This window comes from Mesoplodon densirostris, chromosome 16 (genome assembly GCF_025265405.1).
Source record: "Mesoplodon densirostris isolate mMesDen1 chromosome 16, mMesDen1 primary haplotype, whole genome shotgun sequence".
Classification (NCBI taxonomy): Eukaryota; Metazoa; Chordata; class Mammalia; order Artiodactyla; family Ziphiidae; genus Mesoplodon; species Mesoplodon densirostris.
Genome location: NC_082676.1, coordinates 20,959,379 through 20,985,485, shown reverse-complemented (window position 1 = coordinate 20,985,485; position 26,107 = coordinate 20,959,379).

Sequence of the window (26,107 nt, the reverse complement as noted above, 5' to 3'; positions counted from 1 at the left end):
TGGAAATATAACTAACTTGTCTTCAATAAGCAAGAGTATGATTTCCTCACATAATATCTTTAGAGATATGAAGATGCTGGTCAACAATGTCATGTCCTCCCTGTGGTTTTCTTGTTTTTTGCCTCATGGTCATACAATGGTTGCCACAGCTCCAAGCATTACATCCTCACACTTATGTTTAGAGGCAAGAAGCAGGGGGAAGTGTGAGAGCAGACAGTTCCTCTTCAAACACCTCTTTTTCATAAGGTCAGAGAAAGCTTTCCCCAGCAGAGTTCCCTATGTCATATTGGTTAGTGTGGAGTGATATCCTGGGGTCAAAGGACCTTCGCCTGGTATTTGAACAAAGTTAGGGTTTTTTTTTTTGCAGGAAAGAAGTGTGGGGTTGGGAACTATAGTGATTGCCACATGCCACATATTCCCACCTACCTCCCTGAGTGAAGGCCACAGAATTTTAAATTTTGACTCCAACTAGAGTCAGCAGCTCTCAAAGATGTCTTCAGTCTCCTTGGAAGCTTCTTTTGGATTTTTACATTTTCCTCTGGCACCATCGCAGGCCACTTGTCCCCTGCTGTTCTTTAGCAAGTCGATGGCATAGGATTTAATTAAAAGCAAAACTTGACATAAGTGTTTTTAATTGTAATAGAAAAATGCTGCCTGCTTTATAAAGGTGACAGTTTGCAAACACAAGTGTGAACATCTTCCTACTTCACTTGTCAGCGGCCCCATCATGGAGTGGCAGGGTGGTGCCAGGAGATGGATCTGGTGTGAATGACTTGTCCTGACAGTGAAGGATGCAGCCTGAGTTTCTCCTGAGGAGTGCTAGCCGACACCTGTCATCAGGTACACTTAGCTAATGAGATTCAGGGGGCAGCTTCCTGTACCACCCTTCCACCTGCTTTCAGGCTTGCCTGGAAGAGAGATGTAGTTCTCGGCTCATCCTGGAGAACTGGGGCACCCAGGACACACTGTGGAGGCCAGACTATCTTTCCTCAAGGCCTGAGTCTTGTTGTGAGGCAAACTGTTCATTCAGTTGCCAGGATGTTTTACAACATCTGTGTATTTAAAGGTCGATCAGCTGGCTGGGGGCTGTATTTGCATTTTTTTCTTGGACGTTGGACCAGTGTAGATTCAGCCGTGGTGTACTCATGGGCGGCCACTGGATCTTCTAGAGAGGAGGTTGTGTCTCTCTCAATCTCGTTTTGAAGAGAGAAGTTTAGAGTGCCATGTGTGGGCAGATGTCCAGCTGCACATGGGCCTCTGCTGATGGGTGGCTGTACTGAAAGGAACACAGAATCTTTGATTTTTTTTCAAGATTTCTTTTTTACTGAAATGAGATGAATGGCATTAGTACTCCAACACAAATGGTAGTGATAGACACCAAATGTGGCAAAGACTGTCCAAGTTTCTCAAAGGTTTGAGGCCAACGCGTTGATCATACACTTAGAAGTGTGATAAGAGCAGGTTGTAAAGGCGTCTTTCCTTTGTTGACTTACCCATCATTGATGGAGGAGGGGCTAGTCCTGACCTAGTGACAGGCATAGGGAGGCTTAGGGGGTCCATGATGACAGCCTTACTGGGACCCACAGAGCCCCCCTTCCTTGAAGAAGTTCATTAACAGTGCCAGACAGTCCCCATATTTAGGTTCACAGATGATGAGCTGTCCAGGTGTTCCAGGGCTGGCTGGCTTAAGCCAGGAGCTGCTGGAAGGCTGTATAGAGAGGGTGAAAAGCAAATATTCAAGGTTCTGAGGGCTGTGGGAGGCCTGGCTAGCGGGGTCCATCTCTAGCAGCCTGAGCCTGACTCCTTGCTTTACCCTGTCCACTTCTGCTCTCTGTAGCTGGAAAAAGGAGGGCTTCCTTGGTCCACGTAGTCCTCCCGACGTGCTACCAGCTTATAGGCTGGGTTGTATTTCAGAAGAGTTGCTACAAGGGAAACTCAGCCTGTAAGTCAAGCACTTTAGTTCTCCAGGCGTGAAAAACAACACTCTTTATCTCTGGCCGTGCCTGGCTTTGTGAGCTGTGTCTAATGGCCGCAGGAGAAGATATACCATGGCACTGTCAGAGTGGTCCCCAGACTCTTGTAAGTGGGAGGCCCCCTGTCTGGAAATGCAGAAAAGGCTGGAGTCAGTCTTGACCTGTGATATGTTAGTCTTGACCTGTGATATGTTTGTCTTGAAACAAATGTCTTAAAAAAATCATTCAATATTAAACAGAACAGAACAAAACAAAATCCAGAAAGGAAAAAACCAAAAAAAACCCCCAAAATCCCTACCAGAGTTTGGGAGTGTTAAATCAAACACTGCATGAACACAACTTAGCATAGTGCTCATTCCACATTAAGGGCTCAACAAACATTAGATGTTATTCCTAGTAAATCTTTTTGTCATATACATTTCAGCCACAATGTCATCATTCTTCCCATCCCATGCCAGCCTAAATCCATATTGCTGGCATCTGCCCTGGTCCATTTTTCTTTGCTGTCTTTCATAGCAGCTCAGGAATCATCCACCCACAAATACTCCCTCCCTTGCCCGTATTTAGGGTAGGTATCCCACCTGTGCCCCTATGGGGAAGGTTTGAATATCACCAAAGAACACATTTGGCTGGCTGATTCTCATTTATTCTTTTAGCCTCAGCTTAAGCTTCACCTCTTCCAGGAAACTTTCCTGAGAAGCATCCTCCTTTCTGCTTCAAGCCATTTTTTAAAATCCCTGGTATATGGAATATTGTATTTGCCAAAGAGGACAGCAACAATATTTCCCATCCCTAATGTTGCTTTACAATGTGACTTAGTCACTCTTCCTAATGGTAGGGTTTGTGTCCTCTCTTCTTGAACCTGGGTGGACCTTTGTGATGATCTTGGCTAAGAGAATAGTGAGGAAGTGGTGCTGTGTGGCTTCTGAGACTGAACTACAAAGGTGCCATGAAGCTTCTGCCTTGCTCTCTTGGGACGCTCACTCTAAGAACCCAGCTGCTATGCTGAGACGGAGCCCAAAGGAGTGTCATGGTGAGAGGCCACATGGAGGGGTTCCAGCCAACAGCCCAGCTGGGGTCCAAAGGGACAGTAAATATCAACAACCAGTCATGTGAAGGAAGTGCCTCCAAATGAGAGGTCAGCAAAGGCTTTCTGTAAAAGGCTGGATAGTCAATATTTTTGGCTTTGAGGGCCATACAGTTTCTGCTGTACCTACTTCATTTTTCTGCTGCCATTCAAAAACAGCTATAGACAATACATAAGTAGATGGACAGGATCGGATTTGGCTTGTGGACTATAATTTGCCAACCCAGCTCTAGATGAGTTTTACCCCAGACATTGAATCACTCTCATCCTTTTAGCTATCCCAGCTGAGCTCCTGCTGGAATTCCTGACCCACAGAATCCACAAGCATAATGAAATTGTTGCTTGCTGTTGCAACGTTTTTGGGATGGTTTGTACGTAGCAATAGTACCTGGATCAGTGCACATCTATGTTATTTTATAATTATCTGTTACTATGTCTGTGTCTGCTTCTAGCTTCCGAGCCCCTCAAATGTAGATACCCAATCTTATTACTCTTCTTCCTTCTCCTCTTCTTCAACAGATATATTACTGAGTGCCAGGAGTTGTGTCAAATACTTTACCGGAATTGTCATCTTTGGTCTTCCCAATATTACTGCATCTTTATTTTACAGATAAACAAAATGAGTCTCCATTACATTAGTAAATTGTCCAAGGTCACTTGGAACCATGGTCGTCTCAATTCCAGGGTCCAGGATTTTAACCATAATGTCATTTCACCTTAATATTTGTTGTATGAAATAGAAGTAAAAATGCTTGAGAAGCATCCACTAGATCATAAAGACATTTGATCTGGAGGTCACAACTTTCCTGTCCTCACTCCACTCCCAGTGCCTTGCAGAGGTCCTGGGGCACAGTGGTCTCACAGTAATTTTTGGTTGGGTGAATGAATGAGTGGGTAACTAGCACACATTAGCTTTTAGTTGATGTCAGATCCAGCTGGCCTGAGTGGAGGATGTCTTCTGGTAGACCGTTTACTCCAGTGAATGAATGTTGTATAGAGATGGTTGGTGTCCTGTTCCTATCCCTTTGGTCTACTCCAGCTTCCTGTTTCTCTCTGCCTGAAGTAGTGACTTGGCTTGAAATTGGGGCTGGTCAGAAGTGCAAGGGAGTCAATGCCCCAAGAACAACCCTCAACCAATGAGGGACGGGAGTTGGTGGATAAATCCCCACCCTAGTAGGACAGCTCTGAGGTGTGCTCACAGCAGTCTCTCCTAGGGTCCCCAATGGGATAAGCCTCATTTGTATTGTTCATCAGCACAACCTTTGTTGCCTTTCCTCCCTTTTTATCTTACTTTCCCAACTCTCACAGCATTTTTGGAAATCATCTCCCAAATTGATAACTTGCACCCAAGTCCTAGTCTTAAGATTTGCTTAAAACACTACTTACAATAGCCACGACATGGAAGCAACCTAAGTGTCCACCAACAGATGAATGGATAAAGAAGATGTGGCACATATATACAATGGAATATTACTCAGCCATAAAAAGAAATGAAATTGAGTTATTTGTAGTGAGGTGGATGGACCTAGAGTCTGTCATACAGAGTGAAGTACGTCAGAAAGAGAAAAACAAATACCATATGCTAACACATATATATGGAATCTAAAAAAGAAATGGTTCTGAAGAACTTAGGGGCAGGACAGGAATAAAGATGCAGATGTAGAGAATGGACTTGAGGACACAGGGAGGGGGAAGGGTAAGCTGGGACGAAGTGAGAGAGTGGCATGGACATATATACAGTACCAAAAGTAAAATAGCTATCTAGTGGGAAGCAGCCGCATGGCACAGGAAGATCAGCTTGGTGCTTTGTGACCACCTAGAGGGGTGGGATAGGGAGGGTGGGAGGGAGGGAGACGCAAGAAGGAGGAGAAATGGGGATATATATATATGTATAGCTGATTCAGTTTGTTATCCAGCAGAAACTAACACACCATTGTAAAGCAATTATACTCCAATAAAGATATTAAAAAAAAAAAGAACGAAGTGAGGAAAATAAAAGTCTCTGTGAAGAAAAAAGACTCCGCTAGAAGACTGGGGAAGCACTGCAGAACCTTGCAAGCATCAATGATTTTGTAGCCGTAGTTCAAGATCTACCCAAAGTATCAATCGTTCATGAGGCCAAAATAATGTTTGTACATGAAAGGACTTACAAAGTTTAATACCCACAGACCCCTGAGATTGATTTTTATCAGAAAACAGTACCTAGAGTATTAAATGTCGATTAAATGCATTAATATGTAAAATATTTTATCTAGCATTTGTAGAACGTGCCCTGAGATGTGAGTATTGTACATTCTTATAGCAATAGAACATAATTTTGCTAAAAAAAAGGAAAAAACATTTGCTTAAAAGCAAACCTAAGGCATTTTCATAGAGGGAAAGTGAAACTAGGACAGGTGTCTATTGTGGATGGTGTAAAACGTGGTACATATTCTAGGACACGTGCGCATAAGGCAGATTTGCATCAAAAAGTCTGACAGTGCAGAAACATAATTATTGGTGATATTTTCATGGATATAGTTTCCTTACCTTTGAGTATATATAGTAACTGGAACTAGGCTAACCAAGATTTGCTTATTATTTTAATCAATAAATAAGAACGATTTGTAATCAGCATATCAATTGTGTTTAAATAATTGGTGCTTCTGAAATCCTTGAGGGAGATTCAGAATGGTGCTATCTTGGGTTGTTTTAATCATCTGCCCCCAATCTTGCTGCCACCATAACTTTCTATCAAACCTCTTCTTCATGGATCAAACCAAGATGCACTGGAGTCCAGCCCCAGCCTGGTTCCGTTGACTCCACGTTAGCCGGAGGGAGAGGAGGGACACATTCCAGGTCTTGGGGATTAGTTGGAGCTTCTGGCCTAGCATGTGAGGAGTCCAAGTGTTGTCCTAGGTATTCTGTTGGAAATTATTTTGGAGAATATCTGTGGCCTAGACTGTAGGTGCATTCCTCCAGAGAATATTTGTGTATGATTCTGCCATGTCCCTGGAGACACTACCAATTTGGGGTCGCTGTGCTCTAAATGTATGGTTTATAGCTTTTTTTTGACTACTGGAAGATTTACTTTGAGTTGCAAAATCACTGGGGGGCTGGCTTGTGGTACCACTTTTCTAGGACTCTTTAACCACTCCTGCTCTGCTCAGTGTTGATCGACTTTTTATTCAGGTCTTCTGGGGGTAGTGAGGGTTGGCAGAGGGGAGAGTTTACTTTTGCTTCACCCTTTTGTGGACAGTGTAGACCTTTGGGGTCTCAAAATGATGGAGGAGGGTCTCCTAATAGACTCACAACTTTGAGTGAACTTTGGGCTTTGTATTCTGCCTCATATATTCTGTGAGGCTGTGAAAATGCAAGCTCGAATTGTCCAGGTTTGGCACTTACCCTCAGGGCAAAAGCCTCTTAGGTATTCCACACCAGTATGCAGCCCAACCTTCCCTTAGATTTTGGCCTGATAGTTCCTTTCACAATTTTAGGAAGATTTACAAAATATATTATATTATACACTAGGCCAAAATATATTGACCCAGTTATTGTTAGCAGGGAGGCCAATTCCAATACTCAGCTATATTGCAAGAAATTGATTTTTGCCCCAAGGATTTTCCGTGGAGCTGCTCTCAGGAACCATCACTTGGAGAAGATTCTTGAATGTAAGGGTATGGGGTCTCTAAACCTACCTCACCCATCACAGCTTTGGACATTAGTCTGCTGGTGACCCCATTTACATGAAACCAAAGAAAGATCAGCCAGTCAGGGGGTCACATACACTTGTCCTGTGGATAAACAGGGAATGGAACAAGTTTGATTTGTCTCAGAAAAGACGGCTGAAGTCCTGATTTAGTGAAAATATTCTGTGATGGCTCACTATTTGTTAGCTCTGCCTTCCTTACTCTGGGAACAAAAGAGTTTCCCATTCTTTCTTAATGTGAGATAGGGTTGGTATGGAAAGTTCTACCCTATCTCCCAGGGGTTGACTGGACCTTTTCTATTCTACTTTCATTTAAGAGGATTCCCATGGACAACTCAGCCACCCCCAATTCATTCATTCACCCATCCATCCATCCATATGACAAATTGGGCCATAATAGAAGCCCTTTTTGAGACAAACTCAAAGAGGAAACTAAAAGGGGACAGCTCACATATTAATAAGTCTCCCCTGAAGGATTCAAGGTATCAGTATGCCCCTTCACAAACTTCTCCCTGGGCCAAGTGTTGAATCCAACATACTGTCATTATCATAAGCAAATTATTGATAAACTATATTTTGTATAAACATGACAGTGAAAGGCAAGATTGTGTGAGATGAGTGGATAGATGCTTAAATAAGGTAATTTGACCACTGCTAATTTTATAGGATTCCAATGGGGAAAGACATTTTTCTCCCCTTCCATGTTTCATTGCATCTTCCACTGGAGGAAGGGAGGTACTAGAATAATGCCTTTCATGAGTGAGGCCCTATATGAGAGTAGTCTAGGCTGTACCTCAATGATAAGTAAAACCCCAGATCTCAATGTAATGCAATAAAGGTTTATTTCTGATTTATGCAAAGTCCAGTGATGGAGTTCCTGGTCTGTGTATTTCCTAAGCAGCTTTCTTTGAAGTATGACTCAGGGACTCAGGATCCTGCTCTTTTCAGATGCTACCATTCTAACATTATCAACCAATTTGAACTAATTGACATTTATTTATAGAACACTCTATCCAACAATAGCAGAAATTACATTCTTTTCAAGTACACATGGAATATTTACCAAGATAGACTATATTTTGAGCCATTAAACTAATCTAAAATCTCAATAAATTTAAAAGAATTCAAGTCATACATAATATTGTCTCTGACCACAATGGAATTAATTAGAAATCTCTAACAGAAAGATATTTGCAAAATCCCCAAATATTTATAGTAAATACTGTACTTCTTAAACCATGGATTGAAGAATGAAGTAAGAAAATATTTTTAACAAAATGAAAATTAAAACACAACACAACACATAGAAACTTGAGCAATGAGGTTAAAGCTGTATTTGGGGGTACATTTACAGTACTAAAAATGTATATTAGGAAAGAAGAAACAACTCAAATCAATGACCTCAGTTTCCACCTTAAGAAACTAGAAAAGAAAAAGCAAATTTAACCCAAAGTAAGCAGATGAAAGGAAATAATAAAGTTCAGAGTGGGCATGAATTAAATAGAAAACAGAAAAACAAATAGGAGAATGCTGAAACCTGAATAGCCCTATATTTATTAAAGAAATTGAATTTGTATTTAAAAACTTTTCCATAAAGAAAACTCCAGGCCCAGACGGCTTCACTGGTAAATTTTACTGAGCATTTAAAGAAGAAATAACACTAATTCTACACAAACTTTTCCAGAAAATGGAAGGACTTGTATATTTTCCTCAAGATATCTGCTCTCACCACTTAACATTGTACTGAGGGTTCTGGCCAGTGCAATTAGGCAAGAAGGAATATAAGGCATCTGAATTGGAAAGGAAGGCATAAAATGGTCTTTATTCACAGATGACAAGCTGTTTATGTAGAAAATATCATGAAATCTAAAAACTATTAGAACTAACATGTGCATTTAGTAAGTTTTCAGGATACAAGATCAATATCTAAAAATCAATTGTATATATTAGCAATGAATAATTGCAAATTGAAATTAAAAAGCAGTATCATCTACAGAAGGCTGAAAATATGAAATATTTATGGATAAATCTGATAAAATATGTGGAGGATCTATATATTGAACTACAAAATATTGTTCAGAGAAATAAAATAAAATCTAAATAAAAGGAGTGATATAACTTGTTCATGGGTCAGAAGGCTCAATATTATTAAAAAGTCAATTTCCCCCAAATTAATCTATAGACTTAACACAATTTTGATCAAAATGGACATAATGACTCTAAAATTTACATGGAAATGCTAAGGATATAGTATAGCCAAAATAACTCTGAAAAAGAACAACAAAATTTGAGGGCTTACAACTACCTGATTTCAAGATTTATTATAGTGCTATAGTAATCAAACTAGTAAGTCCTGACACCAAGATAGATAAATGCATAAAGGTAACACAATGTGAGAGTCCAGAAGTACACACATGTACATATACGGACAACTGATTTTTGACAAAGGTGTAGGTAATTCAATGGAGAAAGGATAGTCTTTTAAACAAATGGTGATAAGGCATATCCATATGCAAAAATTATAAACCTTGATCCATATCTCTATCATACACAAAATTTTTATCAAAGTGGATTATCGATCTAAATATAAAACGTGTAACACTAAAACTTCTAGAGGGAAACAGGAGAAAATTTTTGTGACTATGAGTTAGGCAAAGATTTCTTAGATAAGACACCAAAAACATGAGCCGAAGAAGAGCAAATGGATAAATGGCACTTCCTCAACATTAAAAACATCTAATCTTCAAAAGACACTGTCAAGGGAATGAAAAGACAAGCCACAAATGAAGATAAAAGCTTTGCAAACCATGTATCTGCTAAAGGACTTGCATGCAGAATATATAAAGAACTCTCTAACCTTTACATTAAGAACACGAACACCCAACAAAAAATGAGCAAAAGGCTTGAATAGAGACTTCACCAAGGAAGATACATGGATGGCAAATAAGCACATGAAAAGGTGCTCAACATCATCAGTCATTAGGAAAATGCAATTTAAAACCATAAGAGGATACAGCTACATACCAATGAGAGTGTTTAAAATTAAAAAGACTGATAACATAAGTGTTGGTAGGGCTGCAGAGCAACTGGAACTCTCATACATTGCTTGTGTTAGTGAAAATGGTACATCCACTTTAAATAACTATTTGGCAGTTTCTTAAAAAATTAAACAAACACCTACCATATGATCTAGATATTCTATTCCTAGGTATTTAACCAAGACTTGTACAAAAATATTCATAGCTGCTTTATTCATAGAAGTCTCAAACCAGAAGCAATTCAAGTGTTCATCAACAGGTAAATGAACAACAAATCACGATATAGCCATATGTGGAATACTGCTCAGCAATAAAAAGGAATGAATTATTGTTATGTATAACAACAAGAATGAATCTCAAAATATTTATGAGTTAAAGAAACCAGACCCCAAAAGAGTCATACGGTATAATTCCATTTATATAAAATTCTAAAAAACGCAAACTAGTCTATAGAAAGGAAAGTAGATCTGTGGTTGCCTAGTGATAGAAGCAGAAGAGAAGCAGAAAGAGGCAAGAGGAAGGATTACAAAGGGGCATAAAGAAACGTTTGGGGTGATGGATATGTTCATTTGATTGAAGTGATGCTTTCACAGGTGTATACAGATATCAAAACTTACCAAATTGTACGTTTTAAATATGAATATATACAGTTTATTTTTTTAGTTTTATTTATTTTTAGTTTTAGTTTTTTTGCAGTACGCAGGCCTCTCACTATTGTGGCCTCTCCCGTTGCGGAGCACAGGTTCCGGACGCGCAGTCTCAGTGGCCATGGCTCACGGGCCCAGCCGCTCCGCGGCATGAGGGATCCTCCCGGACCGGGGCACGAACTCGTGTCCCCTGCATCGGCAGGCGGACTCTCAACCACTGTGCCACCAGGGAAGCCCTATGCAGTTTATTGTACGCCAATTATATGTTAGTAAAGCCATTAAGCATAGGAACTCTGGCTGCTTGTTTGGGAAGAGACTATAGGTGACAACCATCAAAGAAACCTATTAGGAGGCCACTGCACTAGTCCAGGTGAGAGATGATGGTGGTTTGGACCAGGCTTTTAGTGGGGAATGTGGTTATTTGAGCAGAGATAAAATTCCAGATTTGTTGGATGTGAGCTGCCAGGGTAAAAGATATCAAACCTTGGGTTGCCATTTCCTGTGATGAAGATGGCTTTGGGAACTGAAATAAATTTCCCTGTCATGCTGCCAACAGGGGACTGTGCCAGGAATGAAGCCCACATTGACCAAGCTCCATGGAGGTCCTGGAGAGTGAGGGTTCCCTCCCTTTTCTCTATCTGTGATTCCTGGGGTGAGGAGGGACAGAGAGTGGGGTTCAGACCTTGACTGAATGCCATGGGAGAAGTGTGTGGGGTGCGTGTGTGTCTGTTTGGGTGTGATGGGCACAAGCACATCTTTCCAGGACCAGGCAGGGGTCTGGGAGTTTCGTCCTGTGTCTTGCTCTCAGCTATGAGTGAATCTGGCACTGAAGGCCCCTGCTTTCTTGAAAGGTGTGGGCCCTGTGGCCCTGATTCATATTGAGCTTCCTTGGATCCTTGGGAGAAGGAAGGACGGGCCGGGAAAAGCGAGGAGGGGGACTGAGCAGATGAACCAAGTAGATAAACGCATTGCAGGCCTGAAATGTTGAAGGTAAAGTCTTAAGGACCCTCTTCCCCTCCCCAACCTCAAACCCTGCTCCACCCACCAGATCCTGAGCTTTGTAAGTGTGAGCACTTGGGGGTGTGGGTGTCGTACCCAGGAGTGTCCCTGTGTGTGCCCGTGTAGGCTAACCAACTCATTCAGGTTTGCCTGGGGCCATCCGGGTTTTATTCCAGGAAACCTCTCAGCCCTGGAAAATGTGGAAGGTTATCACTCTTGCTGTGTGCATGGATGTGTGTGTGTGTGCATGCGCACACACTTGCACATGTCTATGTGTGTGCATGTGAGTTCTTGCATCTGTGCAAGTGGGTAGAGCTACCTGAAGCCGGATCTGTCAAGTGTGTGAATCCACAGGTGAGGTGTCTCTGGGACTCTGTGGATATCTAAATGTGGATTGATTTGTCCCTTCCCCCATTCCCTTCTGCACTTCCAGAAAGGATCTGAGGAGGCTCTGCATGATGGTCTCTCTGCTAAGAGGCAGTGTTTCAGTGGTTGACAGCATGGATGTATCTAGGCTCAAAGGCCACTTCTGCCACTATTGGCTGTGTGACCTTGGACAAGCAACTTGGCCAAGGTCTTTCTGGATCATTTTTCTTAACGTCAAATGGATATAAGGACCCTTTAACAGGAGCACAAATGAGACATCTAGGGGGACTGCCACACTGTAAGCTCTCACTGCTGTCATGGCTATCAGTGTTCTTGATGGTTTGGTGTGTGTGGCTGAGTGCACTCTTATGAAGTGTGTGTACAAGTGTGTGAATGTGGGTGTACACATGTGCTTGAGCATGTATGTGAGTGTGTATATAAATGTGCATGCGTGTGACTGTATGCATGTGATCGCATGAGTGCTTGTGCATGCGTGTGTGGATATATGTAAGTGTATGTAATTCTGTGCATGCATGTGAGTCAGTGTGCATGCACACGTGTGTGAGAGGGCATGTATGTGAGTGTGTATCTTCTTGTGCACAGCATGAGGGAACTTTCAGGGTGGCCCCTGAGTCAAGAGGGTGACCTGGGGAGAGGTGGGGGTGGTGAGGAGAGGAGGCTCCTGAAACCACCACATCCCTTTGCACCGGCCATGATGCCCTCAGCAACCAGAGGCACTTTGGCTCCAGTTCTCAGTGATGTGCTTTGTGTTGCGTTGGATTCTGTGTTGTACAACCTGCCTTATTAGATATATACTGTGCCTCTATGAATCTTTAATGTGAAGCACTTAGTGAGGAGTCCATAATCCTCTCAATTGAGCTGTGTAAAGGAGGCTGTTGGAGAGATGAACGCTTTCCTCAGAGGCTGCAGCAAGGAGGGGCTACTGGGGGGCCGGAGTGGAAGGTTTCCACAGACAGAGGGAGGAGGTTCCCAGGGATGGAGGGAGGAGGTTCCCACAGACGGAGGGAGGAGGTTCCCAGGGATGGAGGGAGGAGGTTCCCAGGGATGGAAGGAGGAGGTTCCCACAGACGGAGGGAGGAGGTTCCCAGGGATGGAGGGAGGAGGTTCCCACAGACGGAGGGAGGAGGTTCCCACAGACGGAGGGAGGAGGTTTCCAGGGATGAAGGGAGGAGGTTCCCAGGGAAGGAGGGAGGAGGTTCCCACAGACGGAGGGAGGAGGGTCCCATAGACGGAGGGAGGAGGGTCCCATAGACAGAGGGAGGAGGTTCCCACGGACGGAGGGAGGAGGGTCCCATAGATGGAGGGAGGAGGTTTCCAGGGAAGGAGGGAGGAGGTTCCAACAGATGGAGGGAGGAGGGTCCCATAGACGGAGGGCTGCATTTCCCACAGAACCATGGGGAGTGGGTGGTTAAAATCTATCAAGGCTGCAGGGTCTGGTTTAGGTGTTACTCTTGTGAAGAGGTTGACACTGAAAAGAGAGAGAATCCTTGTGCTTTACTGGCATCTGGTCAGGTTGGCATGACGAGGTGGGATGCCCTGAGAGGTATGGCACATAGTTGGACTGGACTGGTTTTCTTGGAGCCAAAGCTCTGTGGCTCCCTTAGCTCAAGTTGTAGACTGGCTGTACTTGCTGGCTGCCTGTAAGCTGTCGTTGGAGAATCTTCCCCCACTGGCTGCCCAAGATGCCCATGTCTCTTTTTCCTGCTGCCATATTGATTGGATCCGGGAGCGCCTGCTAAGGCTTGCTCCTTGGTTGCAGATAAGATGACCAGTTGTGTCCTCTCTGACAAATTTAACTTGGAGAGGTAGACGCAGGTTTTGGTGGTGCCAGGCATTTGAATTGAAAGTTCACGTCCAGTTGGGGCAGGAGTCAGTGTCTTGACAACCTAGCTTATTCGAATTATTAGGTGGTAGGTGGGGGCTGGGTGGCAGAAGACATACAGTGGACGAAGCCAGTCTGAAAGAGGAGGATAAAGCAGACTGCAGAGAAAAGTGGAGCTTGAGGTCAGAGACAGAAAGAGAGAGAGAAATAGAGAAAAGGGATAAACATTTCCCTTCTCCATTACCTGGAGCTGGTCTGATGTTCAGGGTCCTTCCAGTGCTGAGCTTCTGGCTCTTGGGCACCCAGTCTTCACTGAGACAGGCACAGGACAGACATTCTCTGTGTGGATCCTCCCCACAGTCCTGTGTTATGGTTTCTGTTTTATAGTTGAGGAAACCGAGTCTCCCATGGGTGACAAGTGCCCAGGCACACATTTGGGAGGATGCACAGGCAAGGCTGAACTCCACTTTCCTGGCTCCCCACTCTGTAACCACATTGGCCTGTGACAGCCCAGTCCTGCCTTGGAATCCTTGGACTTGCTGTCCCTTTGCTTTGTCCCTTTGTCAGGACCCTTTTTCCTAACGTCCGCATGGCTGGCTTCTTCTGATCCTGTAGCTCTCAGCTTAGTACCACTTCCTTGAGAAAGCTCTCCTGGCCACCCAGTCTAGAGTAGTTGCTCCACCCCATTATCCTGTAGTTGAGCCCCTTGGAGTTGCCGTGGCTGGTGTTTATTTGTTGGTTAATTTTGTCCCCATCACATTTATCAAAACTTGTAATTTTCTAATTTGTGCAATGATTCTATCATTCAGGCCTTCTTTCTCTTCTCAACTGTAAGCTCCATGAAGACAGGAGTGACCTGCATTTTCACTATGAAATGCCCATGCCTGGCTCAGAACTTGGCATAGAGGTGGTGTTTGATAAATACTTGTTGAATGCCTGCTGGAGTCTTCATTTTTCCTATGAAGAAATGGAAGTATGAAAAGATTAAGAAATTTGCCAAGGTTTCTGAGAAGGCAAATAGTTGGGGCAAGGGTCGAACCAGGTTCTGATCCAAATGAAGTCCATGCTTTTCCTTAACTATCATGCTACAAAACTGATTACTCCTTTGTGAAACATGTCTTTTCTCTGGGCTGGAAGCTGTTGTAGAAAAGGTTGCCTCTTGTCAGCTTGAGCTGTGAGCCTGTCCCTGCCCTTTACCCTCTGCCATGAGCCACAGTGGTGAGAAGCAAGGCCAGGGGTCAGGACAACTGGAATCAAGACCCAGCCCTGCACTAATTTGCTGTGGGAAGTTAGGTAGGTCAATTTCCTGTGTGATCTTGCTTCCTTGTGTAATGATTAATTTTATGTGTTGACTTGAAGTGTGTTTTTACATGAGATTTACATTTAAATAGGGGAACTTTATGGGCTTCCCTGGTGGCGCAGTTGTTGAGAGTCCGCCTGCCGGTGCAGGGGACACGAGTTTGTGCCCCGGTCCGGGAGGATCCCGCATGCCGCGGAGCGGCTGGGCCTGTGAGCCATGGCCGCTGAGCCTGTGCGTCCGGAGCCTGTGCTCCACAACGGGAGAGGCCCCAACAGTGAGAGGCCCGTGTACCGCAAAAAAAAAAAAAAAAAAAAAAATAAATAAATAAATAAATAAATAAATAGGGGAACTTTGGGTAAAGCAGATTGCCCTCCATACTATGGGTGGGTCTCATCTAATCAGTTGAAGGCCTGACTAGAACAAAAGGAGCTGCTTTCCTGAGCAAGGGGGAATTCTCCAGCAGACAGCCTGTGGACTTCATCTGCATCATTGGCTCTCCCAGGTCTTCAGCCTGCTGGCCCACCCACACTGCAGATTCAGACTTGCCAGCCTCCATGACTGCATGAGCCAATTCCTTATTAAAAATCTCTTTCTGTATGTGTACACACATCCTATTGGCTGCATCTCTCTGGAGAATCCTGACTAACATACCCTGCCGGCCATGTGGCTGAGGCCCCAGAGCGTTCTGTGTTAAGAGAGAGACTCAGTGTCAGGGGCATCCAGGTGTCAAATGAGCTCCTCACCGCCTCCCCTCTCATCCACCATATTCCACTGTCATAACTATCAAGGTTCCTTGTTTGCAAAACACAGATGGGTGTGAGCACCTTAGATGATGGGGAAGGATGTCAAAGGCCAGAGGTGAAGCAAAACCGAAGATTAGGACACCACTGGCCTTATGCACTCAGGACATGTCCCTCTGGAAGTGGGCTGGGGGAAAGTTCTATTCTTGGAGGCAAGAGATCAGGCACTGGATGGGTGTGAGAAGTGAGGGGTAGGAGGGTCTGGTGCCTTGGTACACTGGGCTGGAGGTTAGTGGCAGGGGAGGGCACTTGCTGTGTGGGCATGGGTGGGGGGTCCTTCCTCCCTGTCCGCACCACCCAAGGCCGGGGGGAGCATGGCGGCCACTCCTGGTCTGACTCCCTGTACCCTGGCACAGCTATGGTGCAGGAGGTCCCAGGGAGGGGGGCGGGAGAGGCCACCAAAGAGGAGGTGCCTGGTGAGCCATCATGCTGTGCTTCCCCCAAGCAGCCCAAGCACATGCAATTATAAGACAGTGGGCAGATGACAGAGTTAGTTAATGTAACAAGCCCTTTAAGCATTTAGCCACATTCGAGTGTTTAATCAGCTGTGTAAAGTGCAATATCTATCTTTCAATTTTATGCCATTAGGGGAGACAAGATTTTGATTAGGTACTTAATCTGTGCATGGAAAAAACAGGCCCACAGCAAGCCCGTGATGGGAGGGAAAGGGACATTGGGCGGGGGATTCGATAAAGGGGAAAGACAGAAATTTAACATAAAAGAGAATTAGTGCAGCTCCTTTCAATTTAGTGCCCAGGCTTTATGGCCTAATCAATTAGAGGCCTGGCTGGGGCTGCTGGGAAGTGGCTCGGCTGGGCTGCAGGCTCGGCCGTATTAATTCCCTTCATTACATGGAGGTCAGGCTGAGGGCTTTGCAGGGGCTCGGCAAGGCGTGGGTCACTTCTCGGGCATCAGCTCAGGAAACAGGGGGAGGAGGTGGAACAATGCCAGGCTGGAGAGGACAGTCTGGACCCCCGGGAGGGTGGGGCTGGGTGGGCCCTGTGGGGTGTAGGGTGGTGGTCAGCCCTACAGTTCTGGAGTGGGAGTGGTCTGGGTTTGCAAGCTGGCTTTGTGACCTGTGGGCTGTGTGATCTGGGGCACATTGCTTGCCCTCTCTGCTGCAATTTCCTACAGAACCACAATTGTGGGCACCCCCAAGGGCTCCATGAAGAGAAAAAGAGAAAATGGCAGGCTGAGGGTTTAGCATGGCGTGTGGCATAGTGTGTGTGGATGTTCACTCAGGGTTAGCTACTGTTATTGTTATTATTACCTTTATTTCTAATATTGTTATAAATGTCACCAGAGGTAAAATTTTAACAGAGGCACATACTTTAGCCGCCACCTCCACTAAAACCTCTGTTTAGTCAGAGCTTTCTTTATACACCAAGCATCATGCTAGGGCCCCTCTCCACTACTAAAAGTAGTTTTCCAAGATTGGTTCCACTGCCTGCAGGTGAAGAGGAGGACACTGAGGCACAGAGAGGTAGACAGCCTGCCCAATGTCACATAGCATCAGAGACTCCAGAATCAGAATTGCTCCAGAATTGGGCCTTTCCTGTCATGGACACTCACCTCCCCTCTGACACGGCAGAGTTAAGTGGGACTGAATTCCACAAATGCTGAGGTCACGAGGAGAAGGGTGGCACCTCTATATGTACCCAAAGGGCCCTCGATCTCAACAGAATACATTCCAGTTACTGAGCAAATTGCAGAAATATGCCCAAGGCTAGGCCAGTGGTCTTTACAGAATGATGGAGACTCGGAGACTCCAGGGATGAGTTGACACACCACATGTTTTCTGAAAGGTGTAGAAGCCCATGGTCCCTGAGGGAGACGGGTAAAATGGAAACGGGCCCTCGGGTGGTTTCTTTTTGGTCCCACAGCGTCCCCAGAGGCATCTGGGCAGGACCTGGGGGTCCCGAGAACCAAGCAGAAACCACTGGAGCTGGGAGTGAGCTGGGCGTGGGGTCTGCTGAAGTTCTAGAGCGAACTGGAGGAACGGCACTGGAGGAAACAGGGAGCATTGGAACCAGCAGACAGGCTGGTTTACAGAACGTTCTTCAACAGCTACGGGCAGGAGGAGGGGGCGTGAGGTAAGGTTTATCAGACACCTACTGGCTGACTACTTACTCAGTAGCTGTGGGACTTAGGGTAGATTACTCAACCTTCCTCTGCCAGTCTCTTCGGTTGTAACCCAGGGGTGTTCATGGCTCCGACCTCACAGGCTGGTGGCAAGCATAGCATGAGTTGACATATGTAAACTGCCAAGAATTGTGAGCGGCATGGACCAGGCCTTTGGGAAATATTAGCTATGATTATTACTGGCTATTATCACTTTTTTTTTTTTTTTTGTGGTACGTGGGTCTCTCACTGTTGTGGCCTCTCCCGTTGCAGAGCACAGGCTCTGGACCTGCAGGCTCAGTGGACATGGCTCACGGGCCCAGCCGCTCCACGGCATGTGGGATCTTCCTGGACCGGGGCACGAACCTGTGTCTCCTGCATCAGCAGGCGGACTCTCAAGCACTGCACCACCAGGGAAGCCCTATTTTCACTTTTTGAAAGTGATGTGATGCTGATTGAACAGGTGAAAATTTGAAGTTCAGAGAGTTTCAATGACTTGTCCAAGATCACATAGCTGGGTATGATAGGGATGAGATTGTTGCCTTGATTTCTAAATAGTTGCTTCTAAAGACCTTTCTTCCCACAGTGCTGATTTGACAGCAAATGGCCTGGCCAAGTGAATCTAAACTCCAGCAGGGCATTTGGGAAGTAAGTTCATTCAACATGTTTGTTCAGCACCTATTATGTGCCGTGTACTACAAGCCCTGTGAAGGCAGGAATCACATGCCATGGTCACTGCCTCTGAGTAATCACTTAACGTCTATTTGTAGAATGAATGAATGGTGTTCTGTGCCAGATCCTCAGTACCCTTGAGGAGAGAGTGGAGAAATGTGAATTATATGATTTTCCTGTTAACTGGAGTCCTAATCGGCAACACAATAGAGTTGGAAAGAGAAATGACAAACTCTGGGTTGGAATCCTTGTTGGTTGGAGTCAATTTTTTTTTTGAATTTTTGAATTTTATTTTATTTATTTTTTTATACAGCAGGTTCTTATTAGTTGTCCATTTTATACATATTAGTGTATATATGTCAATCCCAATCTACCAATTCATCCCACCTCACCTCCCTCCCCCTGCCACTTTCCCCCCTTGGTGTCCATACGTATGTTCTCTACATCTGTGTCTCTATTTCTGGAGTCAGTTTTGTTCACAGTAGTATAATAGTTTCTCAGCCAACATTTGTCAGATGACTAAAGAAATGGATGGATGAGTGAAAGAGACGGCCTTACGGTCCCATTATGGATGGGCAGTGGAGAGCTTTTGCATGCTAGGACTTCAAAAGCTCTCTTCAAGGGGCAGTAGAGGGTTGAGTCTTCCAAAATAAAAGGTGACACGTAAAAATGTCAGCCATGGCACTTGGGTTCTGAAAATTAGCTCTACGAACACAAGCTTGGGTGAGGAAGACGACTTGCCCTTCTTGATTCCGCAGTCATGTGGACTAAAGGTAGGTAACATTTTCAGTAAAGGGCCAGATGGTCAGTAGTTTAGGCTTTGAGGATCCTACTGTCTCCATTGCAACAACTCACCTCTGCCACTGCAGTGTGGGGACAGCCGTAGACAATATATAAGCAAATGAACGTGGCTATTTCCAATAAAACTCTATAAAAACAGCCAACCAGCGGCTTTGGCCCATGGCAGTTGTTCACCCATGCCTGATTTAGAGGGTGTATCCCCAGGAAGTAATTTTTCTGCATGCAGCTTCACACCCAAATTAATGAACCTTGATTCTCAGCCGCTGCAACCCCATTGTACAGAGGAGAAGACCGGTAGGTAGGCAGAGTCTGCTCTAGAGCTGGACTTTGGAGGCTGTTGTTCCGGATGTGGCGAAAAATATCAGTCACCACTTATGGGACACTTAGATGTCTCACATGTAACATGCATTATCCCATGGAACATCCTCAGTGACTCAGGGACGCAGGGTCTATTACATTTCCCCACTTTACAAGTTGAATAAACTGAGGCTCAAGGAGGTTCAGTGACTTACCTAAGGTCACCCAGCTAAGGATTTAACATTTCTTTATTTAAGAAGATTTCTTGAGTATCCATTCTATTTCAGACTCTTCTGGAGCTGGGGAACAGCAGACTCCTGACCTCAGTATGCTTCCATTATACTTGAGAATGGTGGATAATACACGTACTAAGTGAATAAACAATACAGGAGATTAGAGGGGTTAAGGACCTATCAGTCAGGACAGGCTCAAAGCTACAAAGCTTAATGGCTTCAAACAAGGTTTAGCAGACTATGGCCCATGGTCCAAAGGCTGCCCATTGTCAGTTTTTGTAAATCGGCTTTTACTGGATCGCCGTCATGTCCATCTGTTTATGTATTTATTGTCTGTGCTGCTTTCATGCTACAGTGGCTGAGTCGAGTAGCTGCAATAGGAACCATCTGGCTCTCAAAGCCCCAAAAGTTTGTGACCCCTGACTTAAAACAACAAAGTTTTATTTCTTGCCCATGCTTCGTGTCCTTCTGGGTCAGCCTGGGAGCACTGCTTATTAGTCATTCAGGGACCCAGGCCAGAAGGTACCCACAATTTTGAGTGTACGTAAGGGAAGAGAGGGTTCTGGAGGGTCTTGTGTGAACAATTAGATGCCTGGCTCAGAAGTGACACTTGTTATTTCTGCTCAAAATGTATCGACCCCACTCAACAGAAGGAGTCCAGCTTGGGCATAGGCCCAGGAGGTGGAGAACTGGAGATGTTTGGTGGGTGAGCTGCTCTGACCACAAGTGCGATGGGAAATCAATGATCAGGGTAAGCTGGAGGGGAGTACCTGGGGCCCTTCACTTCTTTTTTTAAAAAAAATTATTGAAGTGTAGTTGATTTACAATGTTGTGTTAATTTCTTCTGTACAGCAAAGTAACTCAGTTTATATATATATATATATATATATATATATATATATATATATATATATATATTCATATATATATATATATATATTCTCTTTCATATTCTTTTCCATTATGGTCTGTCAGTCACAGGACGTTGAATATAGTTCCCTGTGCTCTACAGTAGGACCTTGTTGTCTATCCATCCTATATACGATAGTTTGCCTTTGCTAATCCCAAACCCCAAATCCATCCACCCCGTCCCAACCCTTGGCAACCACAAGTCTGTTCTCTATGTTTGCGAGTCACTTCTAAATAACACAACCTGGAGGGCACGGAAGAGAACTCAGCTGGCCTTTGAGCCCAGGTCTGTACAGCTTGAAAGAAAGTTTTCTCAACCTCTATGCTCCGTGGCTGCACCCTCCATAGCCCGTGGAAATTGGGTGCTGGGAAGGGCACTGGATGGTCAGATCAGGGAGTGTGTCCCCTTGTGAACTCCAGCCGCTTGACTCCATCCTGGGGTTTCGTCTCAACCCCACAATGCTCGTAGCCGGGCGGTCTTTGCTGGCCAGTCCTGGAAAAGATGGGCTGGGGGAGGAGGGTGAGAGGCCCTCTCCATGTGGCTGAGCTCCGTAACGCACTACATTAACGTTATTAATAACCCTCTCAGCCTTTATTGAAAAGATGCTCTCTGCGTCTGAATTTGCCACTATGGCAACCCATTTATTAAGGCTGTAAGAGCCGGAGTTGCTTCAGACCATATTTATTACCATGATTTGCAGAGGGAAGGCTCTGATCCTGGGGCTGGGGCAACTGGGGGAGAGGATGTGTTGTTGCTGAGAGGAAAGGTCTGGGCTCACCTTGCCGGGAGGTCAGCGGGAGACACGCTTTCTCTCTCTCCCAATTAGATTAGGACTCACAGGGCAGGCGGTGAGTTTGGGGCTGAACACAGCAGCCATCCCTTCTCTGTGTACGTGTAGGGTGCTGTCCAGGGCACCTGGTGTCCTCTGGGGGTGCACCCCAGTGGGCAGGTGAGGCAGGCATCGTTGGTCTCAATATGCACACAAGGACAGCAAGAAGCCACGGGAGTCCCCAAGGTCACAGAGCTAGTGGTCAAGTGGGAGCAGTGGTGGCCCCCCCAAAGTCATGGGCTTGTTTTTCTATAAAAATCCGATCTAACTTTATTTGGGTCTCTCTTCCTCTTTTCCCCCAATACTATATAACAAACTGTTTAACATCAGAAAAAGAAATCCACAGTGATAATGCCGCCACCACCCCTACCTCAATAAGCTAAGAGATTTCTATTCATTAACATGCTTGAATTCTCACAACATTCTCACGTGGATATTATTACTGTCCTCATGTTACAGAGGAGGAAATTGAGAACTGGAGAGATGAGAGTACGCGTCTAAACCCACACAGGGAGGAAATGGGCCAGCTGGGACTCGAAGCCAGTTTTGTCTCATTCCAAAGTGGGTTCTTATTCCTGATAATACATCACCTTCTTTCTTCCCATGGTCCCCATTTTCAGAGGCCAGAGGAGGGTTGTGTTCACACATGTGGACACTGTCTTCTCTAGTAACTGTTCCTTTGGGTCCAGGCTTTGTCTCTCTCAGAGTCTTTCCTCTGGAAGATTCTCATTATGCACACCTGGCCGGCTGGTTGGGATTTATATTAGTTTACTCGGGCTGCCATAACAAATTCCTAGAGACTGGGGGGCTTCAACAACAGGTATTTATTTTCTCACAGTTCTAGAGACTAGAAGTCCAAGATCAAGGTGTTGGCAGGGCTGGTTTCTTCTGAGCCTCTCTCCTTGGCTTGTAGATGGCTGACTTCTCCCTGTGTCCTCAGGTGGTCTTGCCATCGTGTGTCTGTGTCCTAACCTCCTCCTCTTATAAGGACACCCATCATATTGGATTAGGACCTCTCCTAATGACCTTATTTAACCGTAATCACCTCTTTAAGACCCTTTCTCCAAATAGGGCCACATTCTAAGGTACTGGGGGTTAGAATTTCAACATGTGAATTTTGAGGGAAACACGATTCAGCCCATAACAGGGTTCAAGGACAACTTCCTGGCATCTGAAGTTCTCTCAGGTCATCGGAGAGCATCTGTGTAGTTCTCCAATGGAGGCACCACCAGCAACTGGCTTCCATTTTCCTCGAGAGCCGCCCATCCCCCAGGCCTCCCCTGCTGGAACCAAGGTCATGTTCGTTCCACTTCAGAACTGCATTGTCAGAAGGGCAGGAACCATCTAGGATTTCCAAGGCAGAGCCTTCTCTTCTGCTCCAGGGCACTCTTGCCCCCATAGTTACCCCTTCCTTCACACTCTTCCTGCTATTGACCCTTGAAGATGTGCTAGTAGGTGTAGCTGGAATCTTCTGGCCCGGGATGCTTCTGCTTCTCTAGTGTGGAGTTTTGTTTTTTATCTCTGCCTCCTCCCCATGGCAGACTGTGTCCTTCCTTCACTCCCTCTTTCTTTCCTTTCATTATTTTTCTCTCTCTCTTTCCCTCCCTCCTTTTTTCTTCCTTTCTCTTGACCTTCCTCATCTGCCAGTCTCTGTACACCTGCTCCATGCTGGGCATGGTGCTAGGAGCTGGATTCTATGGTGAGCCCAAGCCAAACACCTACAGCAGAGGTAGATGCAAAACTGGAACCTTCTGAGGTGGGCCATGTTCTCATACTGTGTCCCCCAATGATCTCATCTTATAAAGCTGTAGTCTAATCATTGAAACCAGGTTACTGACACTGGTACCATAGTATTAAGTAAACTACAGACGTTATTGGATTTGACCAGTTTATATGCACGTGCATGCATGTGTGTGTGCATGTATGTAGTTCCAAATGAATGACTTTTAAGATTTGAAAGGTGTAAGACACAAATGTTTAGGAAACGTCTTTGCCAAGCCTGTGCCTTCTATCCCAAATGCACAAAGAGCTCCTGGGTTGTAGAGAAAATTAGAGAGAAATCGTGGGAGTTAGAGGTAAGGCTTTGCTCCAAAAAGGACAGTCTTGGGCACCCTTTAGTGTCTTCCTCTTGGATGATTGGGCAGCTTTCTGATGAATTCCATTTCCATTCTTTCCCACGGCTCTTCAATCCATTCCCAGCTATAGCTGCCAGATTTGCTTATGGTCCATATTCAGTTGTTCTATGAGACTCTTGGTGTCCCTCTCCCCACCCACCCTGGAAAAGTGAAGTGTAGACATCTCAGGTCAGATGTCTAGTATGACCCCCAGCCAATCTGATCACCGCGTCATTCTTGTGGCTTCCTTTTCAGCTCCACTGTGACCCATTCTACCACTGGTGCCTGTGTTCATCTGCTTCCCTCCATCTGGAAAACTCCTTTTCTCCAATTCTATATGTGCAAATCTTACCCACCTTCAGGGTCTCAGTACAGTCTCCCCCTTCTCCTGAAGTGTGAAATCATTCAGGTTGTAGCTCAATTGTTCCCCTAAGAGAAGTCTTCCTACTCCAACTCCACTCCTCTTTGTCCTTGCTTATTTCCTTGTTACACTCTCAGTGTCTGGAAGGTCTCCGTTGGTTTACTCGTTTTCTGTCTTCCCAGCGGCAGGAGAGTTCTGAGAGACTGGGACCCCGTTTGTCTTGGTCTCTTCTGCCACCCCAGCACCTGCAACAGAGCGAGGAACTGAGTAAGCGGTATTTGTGACACACTGGCTGACACACACATGTAGTAGTTATTTTTCGTTAGAATAATGATAACGATAATGACAATAATAACAAAGTTTCACAACTGGGGTAGCCTCGCTCTCCTTTGAACTCTGCAACTCTTTGTCTTGGCTTTTGATGTAGATCACTCGATGTCATGATCATGGTTACCTTTGTGTGGGTGTATCTTCCTACGGAGAAACCCTTGATGACCTCATCTTACTCATCTCTGGCTCTCCTTTAGCTCCTAGTCTAGGAGTTGGCATGTGGAAAGCTGTCACAGTGAATAGTCTCAATGAACAGATGTTTGGATGCTTGGGAAAGGACTGCTATCATTGCTCCTATTGCTTTGGTTCGGTGCCCTGATCCACACCAGCAGCACGTGGATTGAGGAGTCAAGCATCCTCCTCTCTCTGTTGCCCCACCCCAGCCATGCACTCTTCGCCTCTCTGTCTCCAACTCTCTGGGCTCTTAGGACAATAAGTACAAACCCATAAAGCTCTCTCCCGTGTATCTTGCTTCCCTGTGCTTATCAGAATAAAGGAGGACTGAAAGGGCTTTCAAAAGAGCCATCTGTTAGTTTTCATAAAGACATTATCTGCTTCCCATCACAGGGCTCTTGCTGTCTCTGACGTGTGTCTGCCCTCCTTCCACCATCTGAAAGAACAAGAGTGTGCTTTCTACTCTCTGTCTGCTCCTGGCTGCTGGAGGTGGGCTGCAGACAGAGTATTTATCTAAAAGTGAAGAGATCTGACTTATAAGTAAGCCTGATATTAAATGTATAAATAATGCATCCTGTGGCATTATTTATAATGCAATAACATCCCTATAATGTAATAAAGGTATGCAGGTTCCCAGTGCTTTTTTTAACCCCTTGATGTCTTGGAAGATGCGGTGGGTCTACTAGCTTCCTCTATCCTTCAGGGCTTGGGAATGGTGCCATCTGCCAAGGCCTTGCTTAGGTCCTGGCTTCTGCACAGCTGAGCCTCTTGACAACCATCAACAGGACAAGGTTGGTCCTGGTATCTGGAGTAGTGATTTCCGAACTTTGGTATGAGTCCGAATGCAAGTTTCTCATCTTCAATCTACTGATTTGGAATCTCAAAGCACAGGGAGAGGAAATTTGCATGTTTAAACAGCTCTCTTGTAGATTCTAAGACAAGTAAATGAGTGCTCTTGGGTTAGTCTTGACTTGTAGCAGGAATGGACTAGTAGGCATTGCCAGCTCATCTCCCTGGGACTCAGAGCAAGTCAACCTTGTGAGGACTGTGGGTTGGTCTTGTGCCTCAGTTCTAGGTCTTGCTCACCTGCCCAGCATCCACATCCCTCCTGCCACTGAGTGCCAACTGTGTTTCAGGGCCCAGCTGACCCCCTTGGTGCCAACTGGCAACTACCTGATCTCTCAAGCCTTGCCTGCTCCCGTGTCTCTCTTATGAGATGGCAGGAAATTATGGACCAACCACAGGAGACTGGTTTTTGCTTGGATGCTTGGATGCCTATGCCTGTGGTGCCCTGCAAATTCCTGGTCTCCAACTTGACCCGGGCTCCCAGTGCTACCCAGAAATATGCCTCTCTTTTGGCTCCTTCTCCTGTTTCCAAAGTGTCTCATTCGTCTCCAGGGTCTTCAGATCTCCAATCTCTCTCTCTCTCTCTCTCTTTTTTTAAAAATAAATTTGTTTATTTATTTATTGGCTGTGTTGGATCTTCGTTGCTGAGTGCGGGCTTTCTCTAGTTGCGGAGAGCAG